General features: G+C 38.3%; 2 gene segments (V, D, J or C); both read left to right on the top strand.

Moving 5' to 3' along the window:
• Nucleotides 1–21,288, top strand: part of LOC131273808 (immunoglobulin kappa variable 3-11-like) — a 911,457-nt gene that overhangs the window by 145,164 nt on the left and 745,005 nt on the right.
• LOC101429283 (immunoglobulin kappa variable 3-20-like) overlaps nucleotides 1–21,288 on the top strand; it is a 74,040-nt gene that overhangs the window by 52,173 nt on the left and 579 nt on the right.

Raw genomic sequence — 21,288 nt, forward strand, 5'->3', positions numbered from 1 at the left:
GGTGTGCTTGAGATGGATCTTCACCAGGAATAGATTTATTTCAAGACTACAATTTCTTTGTTCACTCAGAAGAAGCATCTCCTCATTGGTTAAATATGCATCATGAGATTGCAGAAGTTCAGTCCCAACTTTAGGCTCCAGTGCTTACTCTAGTTCTCTTTTTTTTCCAATTAAAATATTTTTATTAAAAACATTGTGAGCTTAGAGAACAATCATTTATAACATGCAAAATCCCCAAACTTCACCCCTCCACCAATCCTTGCTTAGTTGTGGAACATTTGTTACAGATGAGAGTACCAAAGCCAGGAAGAGAAACCAGACAGTGTCACAATGCCCTCGTTCATATTTCAAAGAATATCCCGTACAATTAGCTTGTAGGAAAAATGAAGGAGCTAAGACATAGTAGAAAGAATAAAAGAAGCAATACTAAAAAGCTTTTGGTTTAAGTCCTCAAGGTCTCAATCTTTTGTTTTCTCTGGACCTCACTTTCCTTATTCATACAATGCGCTAAAAATATCTACTTTGAGATGTGGAGGCATTCTCGGGACTTAGAGTTGTCCTGGGTGGTGCCCCAGGGACAATTGCCAGATGTTGTATGTCCTCCCATGGCCCACTGGATGGAACGTGGGAAAGTGTGGGCTATGGTGTGGAACACGGGACATGGGGTGCAGCGATGCCCAGAGATGTACTCACCAGACGCAATGGATGTGACATGATGATGGGGGAGAGTGTTATTGTGGGGGGAGTGATGGGGTGGGGGCGGTGGGGGCTAATGGGGACCTCATATTTTTTTAATGTAATATCTTTTTAAAAAATGAATAAATCGAGTAGAATTTGGGGAAAAAAATAAAGCCCTTTCTTTTCTCAAAAAAAAAAATATCTACTTTGGGGAAATTCAACATGATAATATAATAAATATGTTATATAAAAAGTGATGGATTTAAGAAATATACAGAATCATAATTCTTTTCTTTCATATAGGTATATCTAAAGTACAGATAAAATTAATGAAGTGAGGAAAAATTTGTGAAGGAATATGCAAAGCTTAAGCATTCTATATTTCAGATGATGTTACTTCTTATTTGAGTAAATGCTGTATTCATTCTTTTAAAATGAAATGATGACATTCTAGTTCTCTTCCTATAGTCATATCATCTGCCATTACTTCCCCTGAACATTTTCCATGGGAGTTGGAATCAACTTCTTCCAAAGTCCTGTTAGTTTTGATAGTTTGAACTCTTCCCAATAATCACAACTAAACTTAATGTCATCTATAATGGTTAATCATTTTCACAATTTTTTCCATTTACTTTGCTGAGATCCATAAGAAATCTCAATGTCTAAAGCAGCTGTAACTCATAAAATGTATTTTTAAATAATAAGGCCTGAATTAAAAATGACTCTCAATCCATGGTTTGATGAATTGATGTTGAATTAGCAGGTAGGAAAACAATGTGAATTTCATTGTACAGCTCCATCAGAGCTTTGGGTGACCAAGTGCATTGTCACTTGGTCAGAAATATTTTGAAAGGAATCTTTTTTTCTGAGCAGTAGATCTCAACTGTGGGTTTAAATTTTTCAGCTAACTGTGTTGTAAACAAGTGGGTGGTAATTCAGCATTTCTTGTTCAATTTTTAGAGCATAGGCAGAGTAGATTTTGCATATTTTTAAGGGTCCTGGGATTTTCCAGAAGGCAAATGAGCATAGGCTTCAATTTACAATCACCCACCACATTAGCACCTAACAAGGGAGTCACCCTCCCTATCAAGTGAGGACAATAGAGCAAGAAGGAAGACACCTTCAAAGAGAAAGTAGCTTTTTTTTTTTTTTTAATTTTTTTATTTTTTATTGACTTTGTAATAATATTACATTAAAAATATATATGTGAGGTCCCATTCAACCCCACCCCCCCACCCCCCCTCTCCCCCCCCCCCAACAACACTCGTTCCCATCATCATGACACATCCATTGGATTTGGTAAGTACATCTTTGGGCACCTCTGCACCTCATATACATTGGTTCACATCATGGCCCATACTCTCCTCTATTCCATCATGTAGGCCCTGTGAGGATTTACAATGTCCGGTGATTACCTCTGAAGCACCATCCAGGGCAGCTCCATGTCCCGAAGACGCCTCCTCCTCTCATCTCTTCCTGCCTTTCCCCATACCCTTTGTCCATTTCCTCTTCCAATTTTCACAATCTTACCTTCAAGCTTTTGACAAGAGTTTTTCCTTTCCTCTAAAATGATGTACATTACATGAATTCCAGGAATTTATTTGCCTGAGATGAGGCCTATGAACCAACAAATCCATTAATTTATCCAAATCAAAGGAATCCTTGTGAGGCAACATCAATACTGTTTTCTCATAAGCCCTTTCCCAATATGACAGAGACATAGTATTCCTTTAGGAGAAATACTAGCAGAGAAGGTTCTAGCTTCCAAATTAGTTAATAATATGTTGTTTCTCACAGGATTGGAGACTCTGTATTTCCCAGACTTTTTCAATAGTGTGTTTTATTTGCTTAGTATTTGAAAAAAAATGAAGATCTAGTTGGGACACTTAATAATTCAGGGTCCTTTACCTGACTGCTATGTGCCCACAAGTCTTGTAAATTATCTACCTAACTCAGTAAGTTTCCAGCTAATTCAATCCATATCATCACACCTGAGGAAATTATATTTCAAAATAAAACATTCTGCCAATCACAAAACTACTCCAAAAGGGTAGATGAGAAAGGAAACAGTTTGATTAATTAAATATAGAAAAGTGATGTACATCCAGACAATACTGTAAAGAGGTTGCAAAGTCAGAAGAAAATATTAACTTTTTAGACATCTGTAGGAAAACTACTCATTATACACCCATGTTCTCAAGGTAAATGTTAACTGGTTCTCCAGTAAGAAAACTGACAGCTCCATTCATCACAAAGAGTTTATCTTAATCACATGTGGAAATGGAGGTGAACCTCTGGCTTAGTTAATTGCCTTTTTCCAAGGAAATATAAAGAGAAATATAAAAGTATCATATTCTTAGGGCATAAGGTAGATTTTCAACTTGGAGCCAGGTGTCCATTTAAGTTTTCCACCTACTCTTCCACAGAAAATGGGAGAGAAGGGCATTATCTTCCTGATTATTCCATTTCCAAGAGATGGTTCCCAGGTGATTGAGAAAGATAAGATATTCCTCTATATTTATAGAAGTTTTAGATTACATAAAAGTTACATCAAAAATATGAGGAATTCCTATATACTGCATCCCTCATAATTCCCCCCATTAACAACCTTTCATTAGTGTGGTACATTTATTGTAAATGGTGATTAAATATTGAAACATTGTTATTAACCATGATCTATAGCTTACAATTTGTTTATACTTTGACCACACAATTTGCCCTACACAATAATTGCACCAGTTATCACTTCCTGCCATAGATGTAACTTTTATGTCATCCAAAACTTCCAAAAACACAAAACCAAATTCTTTTCCCTTGCATGTTTCATCAGTGTATGATCTATCTTTTATGTATATTGAAAATTTCTTCAGTATGTTCCCTCAGTGTCTTATTTGTTTTTTATTTTATTTTCAAAGAAGCTTTAAGTCACAGAAAAGTCACATAGAAAATATAGGGTCTTCCTATACACCCCGTCCCCCCTTCTCTCACATTTTAATCTATTAATAATATCTGACATGAGTATTTGTTACAATTTGTCCATTTGTTACAATTGATGAAAAAATATTGAAGCATTGCTACTATCCATGGACAATGGTCTCCATTATGGTTTATACTTTGCACTGTACTATATTATTGATTTTGACATAATGTATCATAATGCGTGCATCATTGATAAATAATGCAGAACAATTCCAGTGCTCTCAATATGCCCTATTCCACCTATTCTTCTCTCTCTGTCCCCTTGGAATCTTTGGTAATCACTAAGTTTCAGCCTTCCAAGGATAAGTTTCATAGTTTCACATTAATATTAAGGTCTTGAATGTGTTCATATTGTCCTAGGGTGTCATCTCATTGGGCGGAGACCCACAAAATAAAAAGAAAGTATTAAATTTCCCTCCTGGTGAGTTCTGCTACATTCTCTAATAGAGTGTCAAGAATCTCAAGAGTACATATGTAGTATTTGTTAAAAGAAAACAGATCAGTATGTTAAGCAACTATTTATCTTTTAAAAATATAAACCTTTGAAAAGTGGGGTGAGGTACATGGGAACCTCTTATATTTTTAATGTAACATTTTTGTGACCTATATGTCTTTTTTTAAAAGCCAATTAAAATAAAAACAAAAACAAACAAAAACTATACACACCTCCGAAAAGGACAGAGAACTCATTTACAATCTGAATTTTTCTAAAATAGGTGAGGTAAGGAAAGGGTGGAGAGTAAAGGCACCTACCAACTTGTATGAGGGAAAATCAAAATTTCTTTCTTTTACATTTGATATTACCTTTATAGATGATTGCACCATTTATTTCAAATCCTATTTTAATATGATGGACTTTATATCTGAACAGGAGGATGACCTTGGAAAGAAAATACCATGGTCAAGTTTGCACACCTTCTCTCATCTGAAACACAGCGGGGCTGGAGCCTGAGGATCTGGGATGGTGTCATCATCTTGCAGCCATTCTTTGTTTCTTGAAAACCTAGAATAAGAACAATTTCCTATCCTTGCATTGTTTTGATCCATGGAATTCCCAGGACAAGCTCACACTTAAGAGGCAAGCAAATGGTCTGTACCTCTTTGTAGGAAAAGTTGTAAAGGCACACGCTCATAAGCATGGCACATGGAGGAGGTAAAAAATTGGGGACATGGAATGCCATGGAACTCTCTACTGAGAAAGAATGATTTGATCAAAGTCTTAATGTTGCGAAGAAAAGACAGGGGACTGATACAGTGGTGTTGTGCAACTCATGATAGGAAAAATAATCAAGGAAAAATACAGTCTCTAACTGTTAGGTAGAGAAGCTTGTGATGCTGGTAGCATTTGAGTCATATCCCATTTAATAACTTAGATCTACCTGAATAGGAGGATCATGAACTAGGAAAATTTCAAGTTTGTAAAAATCTGTAATAAGGCCACAGTAGAACAGAAACCTGAGTATTTTTCATCTTATCATTAATTGTTCTTTCTCTGGCCATATGCCTCAGATAAAAGGCTCATTTCTGAGGCTCAGATCAACAAGCTGCTACAAAATGTATGTTGGCTGTGGGATGTTCCTGCAATGAATCAGTGAAGATGAAGTTGCATTTCTCAGAGCAGAGTGTTAGGGTTTAAAACCTTGTAAGCCACTCTCTCTTTATATCTAATCTATCTTTCTATCTCTCATCTATCTATTTGTCTATCTATTTATCTCTCCATATATATATGTATTTTTTTAAAAATTTATTGAAGTATATCAGTCATAAATACACATAAAAAATAAGTGTATAGTTAGAGTTGTGGACTTACAAGTCAAACATACATAATATCATAGAGTCCTCTCATACCTCAACCTACCAACAATACCTTGCATTGCGGTGAAATATATTTAACAAATGATTAAAAAGTAACCTCAAAATATTACTGCTAACCAAACCAAAGTATTTTCCCCAAACCACCCTATTATTATTTTATATTATTTATACATGAACATGCATATATAATAAATGTATAGTACAAGTTGGCAACTTACAAGCAAAAGTACATAACATCATACAGGGTCCCATATATCAAGAGTCCACCAATACTTTGCATTGTTTTGAGACATTTGTTACAAATTATGAAAGAATATTACCAAAATCTTACTAACTATAGTCATTATCTTACATTTGGTGTATGTTCCTTCAACCCACCCTATTACTATTTTTTAAAGATATTTTTATGACAGAAGTTGTAAGCTTACAAAACAATCATACACATGTGCAGAATTCCCAAACAACACCCCTCTATCAACAAACCACACCATAGAGGAACATTTTTTATAGATTATGACATAGTATCATCAAATTATTACAAGGTCCTTAGCATACATTTGGCACACCTTTTCCATTATCCCCCATTATCAACACAGTACATCTTTGGCAGAGATGCATGAATACTACATTATTACCATTAACCACAATCCATTAGTCTATCCGGTTGCTTTTTTCCATGCTTCTCCACATTCCTACAACCCTATAAGAATGATGTACACCTGCTCTAGCTCACCAAGGTCACTCTTGCCTCTGTGTCGTCAACTACAATTCTCATCCACTTCTGGATTTACTGTGCTATTCATTCCCTAGATTATTCTCTAGTTTTCTTTCAATTGACAATTATATCCTTAGACTACCATTTTAAAGAACATTCTGACTTATAAAACAGCTCTTACTCACTCACTGTGTTACTATGAACTCTGTACATTTCCACACTTTTACAGTAAAGTTAATTAAAGCTTCTACGTACATTAAACATCAGTAGCCCACCTCAGTCATCCTCTTATCTCCTTTAAGAAACCATAACCTACTACAGGTCTTGAAGATATTTTCCTACATTTTCTTCTAGAAGCAATATGGTTCTTGCTTTTGTATTTTGGTTTTTGACCCATTTTGTGTTAAATTTTGAATAAGGTGTGAGATAGAGGTCCTCTTTCCTTCTTTGGGGTATGGATATCCATTTCTTTCAGCACCATTTGTTGAATGGACTATTCTGCCAGAGCTGAGTGCTTTTGACACGCTAGTCAAAAATCACTTGACCATAAATGTGAGTGTCTGTTTCTGAAACATCAGTTTGGTTCCATTGGTCTATGTGTCTGTCTTTATGCCAGTAGCATGTTGTTTTTACCAAGGTAACCAAGTAATATGATTTAATGTCTGGAAATGAGAGCTATCCAACTTTGCTTTTCCTTTTTAAGATGCTTCTGACTATTCAGGACCAAACACCCTTCCAAATAAAATTGATAATCATATTTTGAATTTATTTAGAATTTCTAGTGTAATTTTTATCCAGATTGCATTGAATCTGTATATCAATTTGAGTATAATTGTCATCTTAACGATATTTGGTCTTCCAAACTGCGAGCAATTATTTAGGTCTTTATCTTTATTTAGGCCTTTCTGATTTCTTTGAACAATTAGTTGTATTTTTCTGGATGTAAGTGCTTTACATCATAGGTTAAGTTTATTCCTGAATATTTTTTCCTGTCTTATATTATTTTTGCCACTCTTCTGATACTTTAATTACTTTTATTGATATAATCATCATTTCTTTACGCTCTCCCAGGCCTCTCTTGACAATCTGTTGTTTTCAGGCAGTAGCACACACTTTAGTATTTCCTGCAATGCTAGTCTTTTGGTTAGAAACTCAGTTTATTTGGAAGTGAGTATGTTGTGCTTCTTGATATGGAAATCTATGTCCTTCAATAGGGTTGGGATATTTTCTTCCATCATGTCTTCAAATATTCCTTCTGCCCCTTTTCCCTCATCTTCTCCTTCTCGGACAATGATGACACATGTTTTTGCACATCACTTGCTGTCATTTATTTCCCTGAGACACTGTACAATTTTTCCCTTCTTTTCTTCATCTGTTCGTTTGTTCACTTTCAGAGGCCATTTCTTCAAGGTCACCAATCCTTTCCTCTGCTTCCTCAAATCTGCTATTAAATGACTCCAGTGTATTTTAAATTTCATTTATTGTGTCTTTCATTCCAATAAAATCTATTAATTTTCTATGTATGCTTTCAATTTCTTGTTTATTCTCATCCAATGTCTACTTAATATCCTTAATCTCTTTAGCCATCTCAATGAATTTATTAAGGAGATTTGTTGGAACATCTAAGATTAGTTGTTTCAACTCCTTTTTGTCATCTGGAGGCCTGACTTGCTCCTTTAACTGGGTCATATCTTCCTGGTTCTTGGTGTAGATTGAAATTCTTTTGGTGCCTTGACATCTGGCTTACTAGAGTATTCATTCTGGTGCAGTTTTGCTCTTTAGTTTAGGGCTTTCTTGCACTTTCTCCCTTGCTGGTTGTGTAGTAGGAACCAAGGATGCAGTTGGTGTTGTGAGCTGTGGAGGCTCAAGCTGCCCTCCGTGCACCAGGGACTGATGAAACTTTGTCCCCATTTCTTCTTGCCAGGTGTTTGGATGAAGCTACAACTGTGTGTAGTAATCCAAGTAGTGTAGTTCTAGACTATGGTTGCCCAGAGAGATTTATGAAGCTTCAAGTGCCTTTCTCCCCTTCCTGGGGCTGGGATGGAACTACTTATATGGAGAGCAATCTATGCAGCGCAGGCCCAATATGACTGCAGTTGCCCCTGTACATATCATACTATTCTGTTCGTGAAATGTGCAACTTCAGTTACCTGGAAAGGCTTTTACAGGGCCCACCAGCTTTCTCCCTGCTAGAGATGGGGCTGAAGCCTAGGCTTGGGCTGCAAGCCAACCTGGGTGAAAGATACCTGTCCCTACAATCACGGTGATTTTCAGTGAGCCTGCTTGTCCTCATGCTGTGTGTGTAGTCAAAATGGCAACTACCAATCACTTTCTGACTTGGACTGTTTAAAACTTTAGCTATTTTTAGAGTTATACTTTAGCCAGTCAAATTTATTAATCAGTAGCTGAAATCAGTGGTCAATTATCTCTTCCTCCCCTGTTTCTGGGAAATAAAGCTTCCAATTCCAGCCACATGGTAGCACATGAGGTGGCCTGCACCACCAAGGTAGGATGATCACCAGCCTCCTTGGTGTGGTCTATATTTTCCTGGATACACTGGTGCATGCCTTTCCAGCTATGTTCCTGGCAGAGGTAGGGATGGGGCTCATGCCAGAATTGCCATTTGATCAGGATGAAAATAAGCTGGTCCATAACCGCACTGTGATTTTCAGTCCATGCTGCTTCCCCATGTGCCAGAGGTGGAGTTACAATGGTGTTACAGGCCTCTTTCTGACTTGCACATGTTCGAACCCCAGCTCTTCTTAGGATTATAATATAGCCCACCACATTCACTAATCAGTACCTTAAGTTGGTGCCTAACAATCTCTTCCTTCCCCTTTTTGGGAAGTGAAGCTTCCAATTCCAGCCATAGAATTACTCCTTAGGCAGAATGTGCAGCCAGTGGAAGATGTGCATCAGCTTCTAGGATATGGAGGGCCCTACTCACAAATATTCTCTGCAGATGAGTAGTATTCTCCTTCCAATCTTTCAATGATGTTGCAGGATGACCTTCTTGTCTCCTGGAGCCAACAGACAGGTGCTTTAGATAGCTCTGGGGGATTACTAAATGACCTGTAGCACGAGTTGATGCTAGGAGCTCCTTACCTGCCACCACCTTGCTGGTTTTACTTCTCCTTTCTTATATATTTATAGACAGGAAGAGGTCATATCTTGTCTTGGGCTCTCTAATAACACTAAGTTGGAAAACAGTAATTGCATTTAACAATTTATTTACAGTTGCTAGATTCACACAATTTGGACATAACATGTAGAAAATTTTCTAATATGCATCTTTGAGTGTAAAATATTTCAGACTGAATTCTCTGCCATGATAGCAGCAGTAGATGTCCTCAAACTCCAGTGTCTCATGACTGGCATATAGCATTGATGTTTGCCATCAGGAGTGTCCACCATCCATCTGTGGTAGGAGTGGGAGCATGTCTTTCTCTTTTTGTCATGTTTCAGACTGTTAGTGCCATCTAACTTCCAGCGCATTTCCTATGCTGCCCCAGCTTGTGATCAGATCTGCAAGCCAAGGATATTCATTTTGTACTTTCATTTTTGCTTAGCAAAAACCCCTCCATTTCTGTTGTTTGCATCCAAGAGTACTAATCTATAAATTATTTTTCATATTTGGTAGCAAAATTCTTTATCGAAATTTATTTCTCCTTGAATTAATTATGATTATTGTAACCTATTTTCTTTTCCACTAATTTATGAAATAGCACAAAATCTAAAATTACTAATCAGTTTATTGCTTAGAATTCTGGTTTACTTGTAAATAAAGATGACTTAATTGATTTATATCCTTTATTTACCTGTTCATTCACATACTTATTAAACAAATACTAGTTGCAATCTCCTATAGGCCTGGTACTCATTTGTGTACTAGGGTTATACTAATGGTTTTTAAAAAAATAACCTGACTTTTGGATGAGAGGGGACGGGAGATAAACCCAACAAAATACAGGGTTCTTCCATCTCAGTGTATTGGTCCTATGTGGGCTCACTTACCTTTTCAAGTAAGTGACAGTACCTGCAGGACTGGGAGATGCTTTCCAGGAAGCTTTGTATGCTGTAAATCAGCATTCACTCTATGGTGCTATTTATCCCCTAGCTGGGATTCACAATCCTAGAAACAAGGGTTGGAAATGCAAGTGACAACATTCACGACTACATCAGTGATCCACCATGAAAGTTTTTTGGTTTTTTTAAAAGATTTCTTTATTATTTATTTATTTATTTAATTTCTCTCTTCCTCCCCCCCCCCCCCCCCCACCCTGCCCGCCATCCTGGTTGTCTGTTCTCTGTGTCTATTGCTGCTTCTTTTTCCTTGTCCGCTTCTGTTGTTGTCAGCGGCATGGGAATCTGTGTCTCTTTTTTGTTGCATCATTTTGTTGTGTCAGCTCTCTGTGTGTGCGGTGCCATTCCTGGGCAGGCTGCACTTTCTTTCGTGCTGGGTGGCTTTCCTTATGGGGTGCTCTCCTTGCATGTGAGGCTCCCCTATGCGGGGGACACCCCTCTGTGGCAGGACACTCCTTGCACAATCAGTACTGCGCGTGGGTCAGCTCCACACAGGTCAAGGAGGCCCAGGGTTCGCTATGAAAGTTTTTATTCCCTGTCCGTGCAACCTCAAGCTCAAATGGTCTTCAGGTCTTTGTCCCAAAAGGAGGAGTGCTTCCACCAGGAAACAAAGGTCTTTGTCCCAAAAGGAGGAGTGCTTCCACCAGGAAACACAAACACGATTCCATTGATCTTGATGGTAAGCCTACAGCCTGCCCACTTTGGTCTTTTCATGCCTCTGAATCAAAAGGGAAAGAAGGGAATTACTGTACTGGCTGGGGTGATTGATCCTATCAAGAAGAAAAGGGGGGGAAACGGACTTGGCCCAGTGGTTAGGGCATCCATCTACCACATGGGAGGTCCACGGTTTAAACCCGGGCCTCCTTGACCCGTGTGGAGCTGACCCATGCGCAGTGCTGATGCGCACAAGGAGTGCCCTGCCACGCAGGGGTGTCCCCCGCATAGGGGAGCCCCATGTGCAAGGAGTGCGCCCCATAAGGAGAGCTGCCCAGCACGAAAGAAAGTGCAGCCTGCCCAGGAATGGCACCGCCCACACTTCCCATGCCACTGACGACAACAGAAGCGGACAAAGAATCAAGAGGCAGCAAATAGACACAGAGAACAGACAACCAGGGGAGGGTGGGGAATTAAATAAATAAATAAATCTTTTAAAAAAAGAGGAAAAGGACTGTTACTACACAATGGTGGTAAGGAAGAGTTTGTCTGGGATGCAGATGACCTAGGGCACCTCCTAGTATTACAATGCTCTGTGACCAAAGTCAATGGAAAACTGCAACAAGTCACCCCAGGAATGAATGTCAGTGGTCCAGAATCCTCAGGAATGAAGGCCTGAGTCATCCCATCAGGCAAAGAAACACGGCCAACTGAGGGGCTGGGTGAGGGTGAAGGGAACATGGAATAGGTAGTGGAAGAATGTAGTGATGGATAGGTACTTTGACCATGTGATCAGTTACAGAAATGAAGCCTACAATGGTCATGAATATTTATTCCTAGCTAGAGTCAATAAACAATTTCATTAGACTGTTAGGATACAGGATCGATATGCAAAAATCAGGCTAAATATAGCTTATACTAAATAAGTTTGATTGTTCACTTTCGATGGATTCATGCTTTATTGATATTATGCATAAAATTGATTTATTTTAAAAAGAGAAAGCAATACACAAAAGATGGGTAATCTTTCTTTCATAATCCTACTAAGAATCACTCTGTTTTGTAAATATACCTATCAATAAATGAGTACAGATTTCTCTAGGACCTTGATCCCTAAAGTATGAAGTTTTTGTATATAGTTCTGACACTTCCTAGTCCCAGAAATTGAAGCTACTTGACTACTCTATGGTACAAGGAGATGAAAATTGTTTCATGTTTTTAGCATTGTTGTGAGGCTCACTAAGTCTATACATGTAAAACATGGGAGCATTGCCTGGAACTAAGACCACATTTGGGCACTGTCTTCATTTTCAGTCTCTACAGGTGGCTGTTTATTCTCAGTGTATTATGTCCTGTGTCTTTATAATAAAGATATATCCTCATATCTCAGAATCCTCTAGTTTCTGATGTAACCTATTTTTTTTGCCTCTTCTTCTGTTGAATAGTCTGCACATTCCTGCTTTTTGCCAAGATGACAATAAAGTAAGAGATTGATGGTTAATTTCAAAATCACATCTACATTTTTTCAATCCTTAACCAGGTTGTCATTTCTTTGCTTTTGAGATAAATATAATGATCATCATGCTATGCTTTATTTATCTCAATCTTCATAAAATCTACCTAATAACATTTAATATTGTGCTTGATGTCATTGGGACAGCTTATATGTTGCAGCATTAATTTCTAAAATCCCATTCATGGACTTGTGCAACAGGCTATAAATTTGGTGAGTTTGGTCAGAACAGATTCCTGAAATCCAGGTCTGGAAATTTTGACTAGTTTGTCCAATTGTGGCTCAAGATTCATATTTCCAACCATTGTGACACCTGATTCTGATATTCAGCTGATCTGAGATGCCGAGATATTAGTTGATTATGTAATAGGTGAACTTTCAGAGATTGAGCTCTTTTGTCAATTCCGTAACATTCTCTTTTCAAGAATGCTTGAAAAATTCTATCATTGTATCAATTGTTGTAGTGTACTTTGCATTTTAACATTTGTTCCAGACTTTTTGTTACCTTGAAAGTGTCATTAGTAGGTACAAATAAAATCATTGTAGTTTTAGTTTATGTTTTTGCTTCTAGCTTCTGCTCTGGTCTTAGTTAATGAGATCCCAGTTTAGAAAACAGAGCTGTCTCTACCTTCTGTTTAAGTCTGTGAGAGACCTATGTCAACCATTCTTGTGTTCCTCACCATTTCCTTATCAACTTGGGAAAGCCAACTCCATCTAGTCTCAGAAGATGTTACGTGAAATGTTTGATGCATTTCGAAACCCCCATTCTCTTGGGTACTCTACCTTTGTCTGTGCTGTCCACCTTGATGCACGAAGATGCCAAGTTGGACTTGGTGTAAATAGTGGCAAATATGGGAATTAAAGGTTAATCAAATGTAAAATATTTGCTGGAGAAGAGACACAGGAATCCTGCCATGAAAGTAATAAAGGACAATGTAAATTATCTTGCTAAAGTGGCTCTGTCATTTAGTGTATGGGGTACATTGTAACTATTTTATCATTTCCCTCCAGCATTTTGTTCTCAAAAACATTTTAGGCAGCAATAGAAAAAGAAAAATGAATGCTCAAAAGCAAAAATTAATGAATATTTTTCTTTTTTAAAAAGGGTTCATTTCCTTTTTTGTACTTTAAAAAAGTTTTACAATTATTTATATTGCATAAATGTTATATAAAAATATTGCTCCCAGTCCCTTCCATATTTTACCACAATAACAGTATCTTTCCTTTTCATGATACATTTGTTATCATTGATGAACACATTTTGGAACACTTGGCATGGATTTTTGTTTACTTTGTAATTTACATTATCTCCTCACCAATTTTGTAAATTATGACAAGATATACAATGACCTGTATCTGTCTTTGCAATGTCATTCAGGATGATTCCCACATCCTGAAAATGTCCACATAGAACACCTGTTTTACCCACTCTCAGAACCTCTTGTGTACACTGCCTCCCCATCAAAGAGAAAATTTACTCCATTGCTAGAACCACATCTATAGTAAAATACCAGTACTCTAGTCCATCATGCATTGTCCAATCCTGAGGATTTTTGGAAGGTTTTTCCAACTCTACCTCCAAATGACATTGGGATTAGAGCCCATGGGGCAGATGGATGTGACTTTCTTGCTTGCAGGTGCAGACTCTCTTTGTTCCTTGAAATGTTCATTGTTCATCATCATCTCCTTGTTAGTTGTCTTGGGTGAATCCAATAACCTCGAAAGGAGGTGTTGGTAACTGTTGAGATGGACAGCCCAAAGATTTGTCTCTTGGGCATAACTTTTCAGAGCTAGTACTAACACTAGGTTCAAATAGAAGGGATAGAAAGGCCATATTTTGTGAAACTGAGTCCATCTCTGTCATACTGGGGAATATAAGTTCGAAAGTAGGGTTCAGTGTCAGGGCACCAAACTGCTGAGTTCTTTGTCATGTTTCTAGTGTCTAGATGTCTCCATGATCTGCAGGTGCCCTGCTATTTCAGGCAATATTTACTTGGGCTGTCAATGAGATCCTATGGAAATGTGCATAGGCATAACCTCTGGAATGACCTCCAACTCACTTTGAAGTCTCTTAACCATATGAACTCATTTTAGTCTTTCGCTCTTTTTGCTGAGGTCTTTTTCCAGTTGCATTGCTAGTTGGTGCTCGGTAGTAACCCCTCACTGCCAGGGAGGCTCATTTCTGTGAGATGTTTCCTACATTGACGGTAAGTAATGAATTTATATGCTGAATGAGTGGCTTAGAGAAAGGCCACATTTGAGCCACGAGGAAGATCTCAATGTTTTCCTTTTTACAAAGAGTAAATGATAACAAAAGTATAACTTGCACTAAAAGTTTGTAGAAATTTACAGTATAGTGTGAGTACTAACCTCGTTGAAAACAGAACACACATCAGTGACAGAATACTAGCATCTGTATCTCAGAGAAACTTTTATTTTAATAGAACTCTTCCTCACACCAATTTGTCACATGTATCTGCTGAGGATGTATTTAAGTATCTCTGATATATTAGATTTCATTTAGATCAAAAGGGGGTTCTTCTAAATTAATTTTGCTTATCTTTAATTCCATGTTTTTTTGTGTGTGCAAGTATGAAATATAAAGTGGCTTTTTCTCCATTAGAAAAAGAATGGTTTCACTAACAATTCAATGATGTCTCTTTTCCATTAATACCTCAGATGCTTCCATTAGGAAATAGTTTAGTTGCAATACTGATTTCATTTTTGGCTATATTTTCAGTAACTTTCTAAGTGAACCAGCTCTTGGTGGCAGTCATCAGTTTGGCCATGGCATTTGGCTGAGTCACTTCCTGGCTCCACAGTCCATCATGCAGCCAAACCACCAGGGCCTGGAGGGCGCCCCCTGATCTGCTGCCTCCCCAGGAGGATGAAGTGCGCACCTCGCAGCTGCAGGGCGTCTGGCAGTCCATGTCCTCCACTGCGCCACCGGATAAGCCTCCAGTCTTCTGGGACCCCAGAGAGGAGATCCAGCATCCCACTCTTAGGATGTTCTGCTCAGGAGTGACGCTGAGTCTGACGCAGTGGACCCAACACGGGGACCCTTCTTCAAAGGCAGGAACTTCTGGGACTGACCCAGGCGGCACCTGGGGTCACTGTCACCAGCGCACGTGCACCACCTCTGGTGGGCCTGGGCTGCACCTGGACAGCGGGGACCCCTGCGCAAGCGCACCAGCGACCCCAAGGGCGTTTTCTTCTAAGTTCTGGAGGCCAAAGTCCAAAATCCTGGTGTCATCATTGCCGGGACCTTAGAGGCTGCGAGGAGAGCCCCTCCACGCCCGGGGGCTCCAGTCCTGGGCGGTGCCTGGCGTGGGGGCCCTGCCTCTCTGCCCGTCTTCACACCGCCCTCCTCCGTGGCTCCAGTCTCCACGTCCCCTCCTTAGAAAGACACCAGCCCCTGGATTTGGTCCCTTATTCCAGGACGGCCTCATTTTCATCTAACTAATTCCATCTGCAGTGACCCTATTTCACATTCTGAGGTTCTGGGTGGGCATCAAATCTGGGGTGAAGGAGAGAGAAAAGGTTTTTAAAATTCATTCTGCTGGAGGCCCAATGTCTCCTCTTATTAATCCTATTGTAAATTAAATAAAAACTTCAGCATTGAAGAAAACTGATCTATGTGTGTGGTTACGGTAGGACAAATTTCTGCAAAGCAAAATGTGGTGGTAAGAATAATTTTCTTTCCAATTTAAGAATGCAAAGATGATGAGATTTTTTTAAATTTGATTTTGGTAAAAACTTTTTCATACTTTGAATCAAGAAACCTCTGTTACTCGATTCACACAAAGAGAAACTATGGTGATCAAAATTTACAAATGCTTATATGCATAAATATTATAATACATATATATTAAAAATATATCTATATGTCTACGCACAGATATCTGTACACACATGAACACACAGAGTAATTGAATAGGGACCTAGACAATTTGATATTGAATAAAAGCATAATAATCCATTCCACACCTTCTCTCTTTGTGAATTATAGGTTAATTTGCAAAATATTTGAACCTTTTGTTCAAATGCATAAAGTAACCAAGGTGCTTTTTATTTTAATGAACATTTTGTAAAGAAATCATGTAAAATTTTCAGAAATTATATTCAAAAATTAGTTGGGAATTCTTTAATCCCTTTTTCAAAAGAGTGGGAAATTCCAGTTTGTAATGTTTAGTTAGATCCAATTGGTAAATGGAATGTTTTCAATCAGGTTGTTTTATTAAAATATAGAAGAGACAAGAATAAACAAGGTGGACTCAAGCTATGAATTTTGAAATTCCCTGATGCAAGTTGGAATATTTGTTGTGACAACTCAACTATATCTTCCTTCAGTTTGTTGGGTGTGAAATATTTGGCACCACAGGAGAGTTGCCAGTTTCTGGAGTTGTTCGCTTTCTGTATGCTGACCCACATGGATTTCTGAAAAAAAAATCTCTACATTTCTTGCTGCATATACTTTTGGATCCCTTGGAAATGCCTATGGTAAGATGAGTGAGTGCTCACTCAACTTATTAAAGCAGTTGAGGGTGATTGTGCACATGAGGTGGGAAAGGAGAATCAGCAGCACAACTTGACTGTTCTTGGAAAGATGCAATTTAAGAGAGAATCTGAGCAGAATACATAGATCTAGAAATGTACTCCATTAAACCTATTCTTGGCCATGAACCCCTGGGAAAACCTTTTTGCCTACCAGGGTCCAATAAGGTGAGGAAAATCACGAGTCAAAAAGTCACTATTGCAAGTTGTGCAGCTTTCACTTACAAAGGGAGATGATGAATGTCTGGAGCAAGCATTTTAATGTCACTGCAGATGGGTTCTGGCTTTAGAATAGGATTATCATACATGACCTCGTCATTTCAGACCTCACTTGGTTAAATACAATGTTCACTCTGCTATACTGAAATCTCTCTCCTTGTGTTTTGTTAAATAAGTTTATATTTTTGAATAATTTTGGATTCATATATAAGTTGTAGAAGTTGTCCAGAGAGTCCCTGCACACCATTGCCCACTTCCCCCTAATGTTAACATCTTACATAATCATGGTACATTTGTCAAACTAAGAGATTTACATTGGTACAAATTTAGTAACTATACTCCAGACTTCATTCAGTTTTATCTAATTTTTTACTCTTACCCTGTCCCCCTTCCAGATTCCAGTCCAGGACACCACATGCATTTGGTTTCCATGAATCTGTTTCAGGAATATCGTATACCCTTTACTGAAAAATGTCTTGGTCACTGCTAATGCATTGTTCCCCTTTTAAGGGAACAGCATCATGTTTTATTCTGTACATCAATATTCTATGCATTTGGCAACAAATCTCATTATTTAAAGTTTATGGATTAATATTGCCTTCATATTAAGAATTTGGTAACACATTACTTTCATCCATTCATGCTCCAATGTTTTGAGCACATTCACTGGGACCCTGTATCTATACTGGGGTAAAAGCATTCCATAGATAACGTAGAATTGTTTCAGAACCTAAGGCATGTTAGATCTGGCTGCATATGAATCATGCCTCTTATTACAATCAGCTTGATTTCATGTCTGCAACAAAAGCACTTGGCTATATTGCCCCCTGGTAAGTTCATGGGGCAGTATGAGCTGTGCCAAGAAAATGTACTTGCTAAGTTGATTTTATCTATAATTAAGATTTTGTTGGTCATTTGAAAAACAGGAGTATACAAAATTAAATAAAACACATAGAATTGTAAATTCTCAATAAATGGAAGCATAAGTCAGTTTACTGCTTAGATCAAGACAAAATACAATATTCCCATTTTGACCCATGTAGAAGGAATGAGTCATCCACATTTAGAAATCTGAAATATTCCAGAGTCTAAAGCAAATGTGAAGACAGCAGCTTGGTTCAGGTCTACCTGGGATGCCCCCAGGTCACTGCCCTCTTACCAACAACCCTGTCTAGAATTTCTTCAGTTGTCAGAGAACATGGCCATGGAAACAGAGGGGACAGATCCTGACCACCTTCAAAGCTAGTTCTGCTCTTACCTGTATTTTCATAGCACAGTATTCAGCTCTGACCCTGTGGATGTGGTAACTCATCAGTAAATCATCTGTGGGTGAAAGGGGCCTAAAGCACAGCACATTTCATGAGAAGAGACATGTGTCAACACCATTCAGCTATGAGCTCAAAATGGGATGATAACTCTTGTATCTGGATTTATGACTTCCCTTCTAGCATGTGGTTCAATTTAATACATATATGGACACACAGACATGCACACACACACACATCACTTTTCTCTCATTTTATAACTAATTAGCAATTGATTAGGTCAGAGTTTTGTAGATGAAGAGTCTGGGTCCACAGATGATGGCTTTCTTCTGAGGTTCCTCCATGGTTAAATAGGGCTGCCTTCTGTCCAGGGCATAGAGTTTTCTTCCAAGCTCATGGGGTTTGGCAGAAGCAGTTCCTCAGGTGATAGTGCTGAGATCCTGTGTCCTTGCTGGCTGTCAGCTCTCTCCTCCTAGAGCCTGCCCACATTCCTTGCCACATGGTCCCTGAAACTCCACAATCAACTTCAGATGTATTTTTCCATTTCAAATACTAATTATTTATGAATTTCTCTGGGCTCTTTCTCTCTGACCAGTAGATCAAGATTTAATGTACCCCCCTTCTTAAATTCAACAATTTTAATGATATCTGCAAAATCCCTTCACAGCAGCACCTGAATAATGTTTCAACAATTGAGAGAAGGTGTGTATATACTGTGGGCAGGAGTCCCCAGGCTTTTTTAGAACTCTAATTAACACAAAGTGTTCTTCTTAAATCATTTACCAAAAATTGATTGCACCTCAATTGGATCTTTGGCATTGGGAGAGCATTTGGAAAATTTTATTTTTAAAAATCATCATATGACTTCAGTGAAGGAGATGATAGGAAAGCTAGTTTCCGAGCTGCACTGAAACGTTAGTGGCTTCCACTGTGTGTGTACCTTTGGAGTGTTATTGCTGTAAAATGACCCAGAATTACCTCCTAAGATGAAAAAATTAATTTCAACTCCTGTTCCATGGATTCTCATAGTACATAACCTAAGCCGCAAATTTTCATTGAAGTAATGTTTCCCTTGGATCATGCCCGTTCTGCTTTCACGCTCTGTTTCGTTAGTCTTTATTAAATATCCAGGCCCATCTTTTCCCAATCCTGTTCATTTTCTGAAGTGCTCTTCCCTGGCTTTGAAGGACAGCCCCCTCCTCTATTCACGCATTAGGCCAACTCTCCCCTACTTGAAGACAATGTTTCCTTCCTCCACATTTCACATGGACCCCTCTGGGCCAGTTACCCTGCATGACACATCCTTTTTTATCATCCTGTCATCCATGATGACTTTAAATTTTTGAATATGTGTAAGAATGTGAAGGAAATTCTGTTGCACTGATGCAGGAAACCTTTCAATTAAGTAGTAGAAATTCAAGCAAAATAAAGAATGTATATTAAATGCAACTTCATGGAAGAGGAGGAAAAAATACATGGGTGGAAAGAGCAAACCTGAATTAATTATTAACATCTTCTAAATATAAATACATGGTGGGCCAAGAGCCGGGTGGATTGTAGATTAGAAGGAACACCTTCCCTGATGAGGTGGGTATGTGCAGCACCATTCCTGAATGCTGGGAGGGGGCCCTCTCCTAAGGTAAAGTGCTCATAGGAAATGAACTTCTTAATTAGAATTAGAACAGTACATGCCTTAGGACATTCCACATCATGGAAACCCTCAGGAGCTTTGGAAAAAGTCTGCAGGAAAAGTTATACTCATGATATTGGAAGAATTTTTTATGCATATAATTGTTAAAGTGTCCTAAATTTTCTCTTACCTTTGACTGTTCGTGCAGAGGGTTGCTCCTGAAATGGACCAGGTTCACATGGCCCTACCTCTCCTGAGTAACAGCTTAGCTCAGAGGAGGAAATCTCAAAGAAGCAGTTTAGAAATGGCTGCAGAAATGTTACTTGTTTACTGTGTAACCTCCAAGTAAAACGAATCGTTTTACTTGTTCACAATTTAATGTCCCGTGTCTAGAAGTGTTCATGATATTGTTATTTGCATTATTCTGAAAGTATCATTAGTTTTAGTTAGGCATAAATGAAGAAAGGCTCTATCAGACCTTGGGAGCTGAAGCCATTTTACGTATGACCACTAGGTGGAGGTGTTCCACTTCAGGTCTGCTAATCACTACATTAGTGATTTTAGAAAGTGGTCGACTTAAATGATAGCTCTAAGGGTAACCTGTAAATATTTGATGATTCCTTCCTGGGAGTAATATTGTATTAAGGGCAAAACAGAGGACTTGTTTTGGATGTATTAAGTGAGGCTCCTTTGGGATGTTAAAATTTAGAATAGAGTGAGTTAGATACACAATACGTGTACTACATCGTAATCTATCCAATGATATGAGGATATTCCACATAGGTTTTGGTACCATATTTATAACATTTAATTAAGTTCTGATATTACACTTACAGATGTATGTGTTTTCTTACAAATTCCTTCTGTTTTCAAGATGGGTGCAATTGATTTGAAAGAGTACAATTGGGGATAAAATATTTCATTTTCCGAATTCTTCTGAATATTGTTGAAAGTTGTGGTGCTAAGTTGATATCCTGCCTTTTGCAGGTGTGTAGTTACATTTCCTGTGGTCATGATATTTTAATCTCCATCCATAATTTATCTTTCCAACTCACTGCACAGGTACATTTGACTTTATACTCTGTATAGATTTGCATATGCTCCTCGGGGACTTGGTTGTCTGCTCAGAGCTCTATTAATGCAGTTTCCCTGGAGATGGGAACTGAGTACATCACACAGGTGA

Source organism: Dasypus novemcinctus, chromosome 17 (assembly GCF_030445035.2).
Source record: "Dasypus novemcinctus isolate mDasNov1 chromosome 17, mDasNov1.1.hap2, whole genome shotgun sequence".
Classification (NCBI taxonomy): Eukaryota; Metazoa; Chordata; class Mammalia; order Cingulata; family Dasypodidae; genus Dasypus; species Dasypus novemcinctus.